Source organism: Durio zibethinus, unplaced genomic scaffold, assembly GCF_047325235.1.
Source record: "Durio zibethinus cultivar Kanyao isolate XHJ-2024 unplaced genomic scaffold, ASM4732523v1 HiC_scaffold_404, whole genome shotgun sequence".
Classification (NCBI taxonomy): Eukaryota; Viridiplantae; Streptophyta; class Magnoliopsida; order Malvales; family Malvaceae; genus Durio; species Durio zibethinus.
This window is the reverse complement of record NW_028323027.1, coordinates 465,001-472,500: the sequence shown is the minus strand read 5'-3', so window position 1 is coordinate 472,500 and position 7,500 is coordinate 465,001.

Sequence of the window (7,500 nt, the reverse complement as noted above, 5' to 3'; positions counted from 1 at the left end):
CAAACGCTCTTTAAGGGGGTGTGAGTTCTCAGAGGTTTGATGAGGGATAGGGGGCCAACACAAGGGCCAAGCACCAGCACCCATCGCACGTCATGTGCGCACACCCCCCCGGCCCCCCTCCCAATCGCCGGAACCCCAATGCCGCCGGTCAGGTTCTCCGGCGGTACTCCGGCGATGCTCCGGCGATGCTCCGGCGATGCTGTCCCGAGTGAAAAAAATGCGGCACCAGCACATGCTGGAGCCAAGCATGGGCACCGTGGCTCAAAATCGAACTTCGGCCAAGGCCTCGACCATCAATGGCACATGATGACGCATGGTGATGGCACATGCATCGACCATCATCGGCATAGGCTGCCCTTCGGTACGGGCACTTGCCTCGACCGCCATCGGCACAAGCTGGGCCCTGGTGTGGGTTGTTGCCTCGATCACCAGCGGCACATGCTGAGCCTTGGTGCGGGCGGTTGCCTCGAGCACCATCCGCAGACCCTGGGCCCTGGTGCGGCCGGTTGCCCCGATAACCATCGGCACACGCTGGGCCCTGGAGCGGCCGGTTGCCTCGATCACCATCGGCAAAAGCTGGGCCCTGGTGGGGGCGCTTGCCTCGACCACCATCGGCACACGCTGGGCACTGGTGCGGGCGCTTGCCTCGACCACCATCGGCACACGCTGGGCCCTGGTGCGGGCGGTTGCCCCCAGCACCATCGGCACACGTTGGGCCCTGGTGCGGGCGCTTGCCTCGACCACCATCGGCACACGCTGGGCCCTGGTGCGGGCGCTTGCCTCGACCACCATCGGCACACGCTGGGCCCTGGTGCGGGCGCTTGCCTCGACCACCATCGGCACACGCTGGGCCCTGGTGCGGCAGGTTGCCTCGACCACCATCGGCACACGCTGGGCCCTGGTGCGGTCGGTTGCCTCGAGCACCATCGGCACACGCTGGGCCCTGGTGCGGGCGGTTGCCTCGACCACCATCGGCACACGCTGGGCCCTGGTGCGGCAGGTTGCCTCGAGCACCATCGGCACACGCTGGGCCCTGGTGCGGCAGGTTGCCTCGAGCACCATCGGCACACGCTGGGCCCTGGTGCGGTCGGTTGCCTCGATCACCATCGGCACACGCTGGGCCCTGGTGCGGGCGGTTGCCTCGACCACCATCGGCACACGCTGGGCCCTGGTGCGGCAGCTTGCCTCGAGCACCATCGGCACACGCTCGGCCCTGGTGCGGTCGGTTGCCTCGAGCACCATCGGCACACGCTGGGCCCTGGTGCGGGCGCTTGCCTCGACCACCATCGGCACACGCTGGGCCCTGGTGCGGTCGGTTGCCTCGAGCACCATCGGCACACGCTGGGCCCTGGTGCGGGCGGTTGCCTCGACCACCATCGGCACACGCTGGGCCCTGGTGCGGGCGGTTGCCTCGACCACCATCGGCACACGCTGGGCCCTGGTGCGGGCGCTTGCCTCGACCACCATCGGCACACGCTCGGCCCTGGTGCGGTCGGTTGCCTCGAGCACCATCGGCACACGCTGGGCCCTGGTGCGGCAGGTTGCCTCGACCACCATCGGCACACGCTGGGCCCTGGTGCGGCAGGTTGCCTCGACCACCATCGGCACACGCTGGGCCCTGGTGCGGCAGGTTGCCTCGACCACCATCGGCACACGCTGGGCCCTGGTGCGGTCGGTTGCCTCGACCACCATCGGCACACGCTGGGCCCTGGTGCGGGCGCTTGCCTCGACCACCATCGGCACACGCTGGGCCCTGGTGCGGCAGGTTGCCTCGATCACCATCGGCACACGCTGGGCCCTGGTGCGGGCGGTTGCCTCGACCACCATCGGCACACGCTGGGCCCTGGTGCGGCAGCTTGCCTCGACCACCATCGGCAGCCTCGACCACCATCGGCACACGCTGGGCCCTGGTGCGGGCGCTTGCCTCGACCACCATCGGCACACGCTCCGCCCTGGAGCGGTCGGTTGCCTCGAGCACCATCGGCACACGCTGGGCCCTGGTGCGGCAGGTTGCCTCGACCACCATCGGCACACGCTGGGCCCTGGTGCGGGCGGTTGCCTCGACCACCATCGGCACACGCTGGGCCCTGGTGCGGGCGCTTGCCTCGACCACCATCGGCACACGCTGGGCCCTGGTGCGGCAGGTTGCCTCGAGCACCATCGGCACACGCTGGGCCCTGGTGCGGCAGGTTGCCTCGACCACCATCGGCACACGCTGGGCCCTGGTGCGGGCGCTTGCCTCGAGCACCATCGGCACACGCTCGGCCCTGGTGCGGTCGGTTGCCTCGAGCACCATCGGCACACGCTGGGCCCTGGTGCGGCAGGTTGCCTCGACCACCATCGGCACACGCTGGGCCCTGGTGAGGGCGCTTGCCTCGACCACCATCGGCACACGCTCGGCCCTGGTGCGGTCGGTTGCCTCGAGCACCATCGGCACACGCTGGGCCCTGGTGCGGGCGCTTGCCTCGAGCACCATCGGCACACGCTCGGCCCTGGTGCGGTCGGTTGCCTCGAGCACCATCGGCACACGCTGGGCCCTGGTGCGGCAGGTTGCCTCGACCACCATCGGCACACGCTGGGCCCTGGTGCGGGCGCTTGCCTCGACCACCATCGGCACACGCTCGGCCCTGGTGCGGCAGGTTGCCTCGACCACCATCGGCACACGCTGGGCCCTGGTGCGGGCGCTTGCCTCGACCACCATCGGCACACGCTCGGCCCTGGTGCGGCAGGTTGCCTCGAGCACCATCGGCACACGCTGGGCCCTGGTGCGGGCGGTTGCCTCGACCACCATCGGCACACGCTGGGCCCTGGTGCGGGCGCTTGCCTCGACCACCATCGGCACACGCTGGGCCCTGGTGCGGCAGGTTGCCTCGAGCACCATCGGCACACGCTGGGCCCTGGTGCGGCAGGTTGCCTCGAGCACCATCGGCACACGCTGGGCCCTGGTGCGGTCGGTTGCCTCGAGCACCATCGGCACACGCTGGGCGCTGGTGCGGGCGCTTGCCTCGACCACCATCGGCACACGCTGGGCCCTGGTGCGGCAGGTTGCCTCGATCACCATCGGCACACGCTGGGCCCTGGTGCGACAGGTTGCCTCGAGCACCATCGGCACACTATCGGCCCTGGTGCGGGCGGTTGCCTCGACCACCATCGGCACACGCTGGGCCCTGGTGCGGGCGCTTGCCTCGGGCACCATCGGCACACGCTGGGCCCTGGTGCGGGCGGTTGCCTCGAGCACCATCGGCACACGCTGGGCCCTGGTGGGTTTAGGCACATCTTCAAATTTCTGCCGTGCCAATGCCATTTTTATGGCTTGTAAATTCATACAATGGTCCCCTAAGCCTTCACGTGAAGTTTCGTTGGAAGATGACTCGTTTTCTATTTTTCACGATTTTCGAAACTTTTTGCGGTTCGGGATTTTTTAAAATTTTTTTATAAGGATTTTTGGCCCCAAATTTTGTAGGCATGATCCTTCTATTTTTGTTGGCATGCACAAAAAAATTCAGCTAAAAACTCGAAGTAGAGAAGATTTTGTGACCGTTTGAAAAAAGTGTCCCCATTTCAGACACTTTAACGGCTACTGGTAGCAAACCTGTAAAATCTCAAATGCTCTTTAAGGGGGTGTGAATTCTCAGAGGTTTGATGAGGGATAGGGGGCCAACACAAGGCCAAGTACCAGCACCCATCGCACACCATGTGCGCACACCCCCCCGGCCCCCCTCCCAATCGCCGGAACCCCAATGCCGCCGGTCAGGTTCTCCGGCGGTACTCCGGCGATGCTCCGGCGATGCTCCGGCGATGCTGTCCCGAGTGAAAAAAATGCGGCACCAGCACATGCTGGAGCCAAGCATGGGCACCGTGGCTCAAAATCGAACTTCGGCCAAGGCCTCGACCATCAATGGCACATGATGACGCATGGTGATGGCACATGCATCGACCATCATCGGCATAGGCTGCCCTTCGGTACGGGCACTTGCCTCGACCGCCATCGGCACAAGCTGGGCCCTGGTGTGGGTTGTTGCCTCGATCACAATCGGCACATGCTGAGCCTTGGTGCGGGCGGTTGCCTCGAGCACCATCGGCAGACCCTGGGCCCTGGTGCGGCCGGTTGCCCCGATAACCATCGGCACACGCTGGGCCCTGGGGCGGGCGCTTGCCCCCAGCACCATCGGCACACGCTGGGCCCTGGTGCGGGCGCTTGCCCCGAACACCATCGGCACAAGCCGGCCCTTGGTGCGGGCTCCTGGCTCGACCACCATCGGCACACGCTGGGCCCTGGTGCGGGCGGTTGCCTCGAACACCATCGGCACACGCCGGCCCTTGGTGCGGCCGGTTGCCTCGACCACCATCGGCACACGCTCGGCCTTGGTGCGGGCGCTTGCCTCGACCACCATCGGCACACGCTGGGCCCTGGTGCGGGCGGTTGCCTCGACCACCATCGGCACACGCTCGGCCTTGGTGAGGGCGCTTGCCTCGACCACCATCGGCACACGCTGGGCCCTGGTGCGGGCGCTTGCCTCAACCACCATCGGCACACGCTCGGCCTTGGTGCGGGCGGTTGCCTCGACCACCATCGGCACACGCTGGGCCCTGGTGCGGGCGGTTGCCTCGACCACCATCGGCACACGCTGGGCCCTGGTGCTGGCGGTTGCCTCGACCACCATCGGCACACGCTGGGCCCTGGTGCGGGCGGTTGCCTCGAACACCATCGGCACAAGCCGGCCCTTGGTGCGGGCGGTTGCCTCGAGCACCATCGGCACACGCTGGGTGTCATGGTCAGGCCTTGGTCCTGCCATGACTGATCCTGAACCAAGCAGTGGTCGAGACCGAGCTGGCGGGAAAGTGGTTCTACGAGATGTGGGCGTGCATTCCGAGCTTTGGAACATGATGCTAGCATGTTGTGGGGGCAATGGGAGCCCCGAGCCGCAAGATACGCGGGGAAGTTCGGGACAGTGGTCAGACACCCTCAAGCCAAGTAGCCGGGCGGGTGCCGTTGGTCGAAGCCATGCACGGGCACCTTCGAGTGGGTTGGTGGAGTAATGAGCAGAATCAAGGAGCAAGGGTGACCAAGAGGAAGATTACGGGGCCCTGAGTTAGCCAGAGAAAGGCCCTAGGATGGCTGGGCAGAAAAGTGTCCCCGTTTCAGACATTCTTACGGTCACTGGTAGCATAGTGGGAAAATCTCTAACGCTCTTTATAGGGGGATGTTTGGTGTCAGCTCTCCACCACCCCCTTGGCTAGCGGGCAGGCGGGGGCCTGGCTAGTCTGAAGTGAGCTACTCCTAGGCACTCGTGGTGTCTAGGTGGGCGGGCATCGTAGGGTCACGAGCGTGGCATGATGTTTTCTCGGGTAAGGTAAACCCGGGGACGGTTGGGGCCGGCGGGCCTCGTATCGCGCCTTTGCATTGAGACAGGGGGTTTGACGGTAGAATCCGTTATGCCCCTCGGTTTCCCCTCCTCGAGCCGAAAGGATCATGTGATGGTGTTTACGTAAGAGGGATACCATCGGGCCAAAGGGGTGTGCGGGCTAGCAGACAGGCATGCTGCTAGACCCCTGTGGCCAGTCGGGTTGGTGGGCTGCCACTGAGGCAGTCCGCCCTAGTCCCCTTATGGGACTAGCATGATGTGGGGTGTCAATCATGCGTGCGGGCAGAAACTGGGTGCTCGGGGGCTGATGCCCAATGGGAGTTGGGTTCCTCCCTATAGAGTTTGAACTGAACGACCCTACGGGGTCAAAGCCAGGTAAGGCTCGTGGGCATGTGGCTCGAAGGATCGAAGTGGATCTGTCCAAGAGAAAAATAGGCTTGGTGAAGGCTGACCTTGACTAAGAGTAGTCTTGGTGCCGCATGGGTTGCGTGGTTTCAGTAGGAGGAACGCGCGGACCGTGACACTTGGTATCAGAGCCTAGGTTGGCTCAGTGGCGAGAGTTACGCGACCCCATGTGTGGGTCTGGTGATGCGAAATTACGGTGGTGCCAAGCCCGAATGGAGCTATCGAGACACAAATGCAGTTTTTGTGCCTATGGGGGCTCGGGAAAGGGCCACCGTTGCATGCGATGGGAAATATTGGGCCTATGTAAAATGGCTCTCGAGTAGACTCTTGGACGCCTAGAAAAAGGGCACCAGAGTCTAGCCTCACCTAGAAAAAGGTGTTGGCATATGTTGTGGCATGTGATGCCTTTACGGTGAAAGGAACCGTAGTGAGACCGAGATCCGAAAAGGGTCTTACACCATGAAATGGTGTTGTGTCAGGCCACGTGGGCCGAGTGAATCTTGTCCTGAGGGGCAGGAGGCGTCGAGTTGCATGATTAATTACTAATGTGTGCTCTTGCTGTATGGTGCAGGTGCCCCAGGGGGGGGGTGCAAGCCGAAGTATTCGGGTCCAAGCATGAGACTACTACACAGAAGAGTATGAAGTGGCTGAAGATTGAAGCCACAAGCGAGATGGTCAGTGGACCATGAGCTGCGTTGGTCAGTGGACCGTGAGTTCTTGTGGTCAGAGGATCACGAGAGTGTGTGTGTGAACCAGGATATTGAACTTGTATTGGCCGAAAGGGAAGGCTTCACGAGTAGTGGTGGTCAGTGGGCCACGACAGGATGTTTTCCAGTGGAACAAGAAAGGGAAAACGGCCAGTTGACAAGGCCTCAGTCGTGCAAGTCAGTGGACCTTGAGGATCGAGCGGGTGAATCCCCGAGTCAAACAAATCAGTGGGCTAGAAGTGCTGGTAGATCAGTGGGTCTCCGAGTATAAGCGGATTTTGGGACGCCCTAGGAACTGGGCTGGAGTCAAAACTATCGAGCAATAGAACCATCAAGGAGACAGGGTTGCGCATAATGCTGTGCTGAGTTTCGAGTAAAAGTGGGGGAGACCTGTCAATTCCCCACGAGACTGAGCCGAGATAAAAGAGCTTGAGCAATGGAGCATAGTGTTCAAGCCGGAGGCAAAGACCGAGTTAGCACGTTTTAAGGTGCCGTCTTGGGGGCGGTTGGCCTGAGGGCCACACCTAGAGAGGTGACCTTGGAGGGGCCGAGAGGACCCAAGTTGGGAGATGACCAAAGTGCTTGAATGCCACTGTGCTAGGGTCATCATGTAGAGTGCCGCATGAGTGCGGTTGACCTAAGCATCACGTCCAGAGGGGCGCATCAGTGAGTTGATGCTGCAAGCGTGCAGTTGGTGTGAGGGGTCACGTCCGGTGGGACGCACCACATGAGTGGCAAAGCTGTGGTCATTCATTCTACTGAGGGTTATCGATCAATGAGGGCACCACGAGGTCGCAACCTAACAAGGATCAAGGGATGAAGCCATGGTATGGCCCATATGAGTACAACCAAGATAGGTCAGGCGGTTCGAACTACAACAAAGCTGAGCAACAATGGGACCAATCTACACCAACTATGGACGAGTACTGTGGACGGTGCCTCATGTGACGGGACCTCGACCCAATCCTTGAGGGCACAAGTAAGAGACATATGAGGAAATGTCAGCTGTGTGCAACAAGATA